The following is a 2,500-nucleotide window of genomic DNA, read 5'->3' as shown; positions in this document are numbered from 1 at the left end:
AATGCCACCACCGCCACCGGCCACCGCCACGGCGCCGTCGCCGCTGCGCCGTTAGGCGTAATAGACGCTAGAGACAATTATTTCACATTTTATTTTTTATACATATATACAAACACGCACACACACACGCACGCACACGCGCGCGCGCTCGTCCGCATTAGATACGAACAGCAGCGCGCGCGTACGTACATATATATGTATATATGTCGTATATATATATCATTATGGATGTATTACATATATATATATGTGTAAACACGGTATGTACGAAGTCGTCGTCGTCGTCGTCGTCGTCGTCGCAACAGCAACAACAGCAACAGCGGCGCAACAACGTTCGTGAACATATCACGCGTCTCGCACACATACACACACGTTAATGATCCTTCCGCAGGTTCCCCTACGGAAACCTTGTTACGACTTTTACTTCCTCTAAATGATCAAGTTTGGTCAACTTCCCAGCAACGCCGACGGCCGTGAAGCCACCGCGTGTCGGTCCGAAGACCTCACTAAATCATTCAATCGGTAGTAGCGACGGGCGGTGTGTACAAAGGGCAGGGACGTAATCAACGCGAGCTTATGACTCGCGCTTACTAGGAATTCCTCGTTTATGGGGGATAATTGCAAACCCCAATCCCCAGCACGAAGGAGTTTCAACGGGTTGCCCGGGCCTCTAGGCCAGGGAGAACATGCTGATTCCTTCAGTGTAGCGCGCGTGCGGCCCAGGACATCTAAGGGCATCACAGACCTGTTATTGCTCAATCTCGTGCGGCTCGAAGCCGCCGGTCCCTCTAAGAAGAATTTTAATACGTCGCCAGTGAGTTGCGCCACCGGAGCGGCGCACACCTAAATGACGACGCCTATTTAGCAGGCTAGAGTCTCGTTCGTTACCGGAATTAACCAGACAAATCGCTCCACCAACTAAGAACGGCCATGCACCACCACCCACCGAATCAAGAAAGAGCTGTTAATCTGTCAATCCTTCCGGTGTCCGGGCCTGGTGAGATTTCCCGTGTTGAGTCAAATTAAGCCGCAGGCTCCACTCCTGGTGGTGCCCTTCCGTCAATTCCTTTAAGTTTCAGCTTTGCAACCATACTCCCCCCGGAGTCCAAAATCTTTGGTTTCCCGGAAGCTGCCCGCCGAGCCATCGTAGTAACGTCGGCGGATCGCTAGATGACATATTTACGGTTAGAACTAGGGCGGTATCTAATCGCCTTCGAACCTCTAACTTTCGTTCTTGATTGATGAAAACACCTTTGGCAAATGCTTTCGCTGATGTTCGTCTTGCGACGATCCAAGAATTTCACCTCTAACGTCGCAATACGAATGCCCCCAGTTATCCCTATTAATCATTACCTCGGAGTTCTGAAAACCAACAAAATAGAACCGAGATCATATTCTATTATTCCATGCACGAAATATTCAAGCAGCATTTTGAGCCCGCTTTGAGCACTCTAATTTGTTCAAAGTAAAATTGTCGGCCCATCTCGACACTCACCGAAGAGCACCGCGATAGGATTTTGATATTGAACCGCCGTTTTACCGACGGCTCACCGACGATATGCTCCGCAGACGTGTCAGTATCACCGCGGATGCGGTGCACCGACAGCGCGGCGCACAAATGCAACTACGAGCTTTTTAACCGCAACAATTTTAGTATACGCTATTGGAGCTGGAGTTACCGCGGCTGCTGGCACCAGACTTGCCCTCCAATTGTTCCTCGTTAAAATATTTAAAGTGTACTCATTCCGATTACGAGGCCTCGTAAGAGTCCCGTATCGTTATTTTTCGTCACTACCTCCCCGTGCCGGGAGTGGGTAATTTGCGCGCCTGCTGCCTTCCTTGGATGTGGTAGCCGTTTCTCAGGCTCCCTCTCCGGAATCGAACCCTGATTCCCCGTTACCCGTGACAACCATGGTAGTCGCAGAAACTACCATCGAAAGTTGATAAGGCAGACATTTGAAAGATGCGTCGCCGGTGCTGGACCATGCGATCGGCAAAAGTTATCCAGATTCATCAAAATTAACGACTTCGGACGCGAGGCCCTCCGTCGATTGGTTTTGATCTAATAAAAGCACTCATCCCATCACTGGTCAGAGTTCTGATTGCATGTATTAGCTCTAGAATTACCACAGTTATCCAAGTAACCGAGGTAAGATCTAAGGAACCAAAACTGATATATTGAGCCATTCGCGGTATCGCCTTAATACGGCTTGCACTGAGACATGCATGGCTTAATCTTTGAGACAAGCATATAACTACTGGCAGGATCAACCAGGGAGCTAGCTAGAGCTAACACACACCAACACCGCACATACGAGAGATATGAGGGTGATGATGATATGATAGACGTGTGACAAGCGACGCGTCGGACGTTCGAAACGCCGTGACGCGCCGGTGCCTAGGTAGCTTTTTGCGTGCGTGCGTGCGTGCGTATTTATTACAATACACACACAACACCACACCGCAACAACAAAATGAATTCGTTTTTCTATCTGTTCAC

The 2,500-nt window shown here is 49.4% G+C and overlaps 1 non-coding gene across 1 annotated transcript; it reads right to left on the bottom strand.

Moving 5' to 3' along the window:
* Positions 1-374: 374 nt before the first annotated feature.
* LOC137929222 (small subunit ribosomal RNA) lies at positions 375-2,278 on the bottom strand. The gene has a single exon (XR_011108787.1). It is a non-coding gene; the product is annotated as a small subunit ribosomal RNA (ribosomal RNA).
* Between the last annotated feature and the right edge of the window lie 222 nt (positions 2,279-2,500).

The sequence above is a fragment of the Battus philenor genome, unplaced genomic scaffold (assembly GCF_028537555.1).
Source record: "Battus philenor isolate CCGP_79_NKW_IND1 unplaced genomic scaffold, ilBatPhil1.0.hap1 SCAF_45, whole genome shotgun sequence".
In the NCBI taxonomy this organism is placed as follows: Eukaryota; Metazoa; Arthropoda; class Insecta; order Lepidoptera; family Papilionidae; genus Battus; species Battus philenor.
This window is presented reverse-complemented; position numbering and strand designations above follow the sequence as displayed.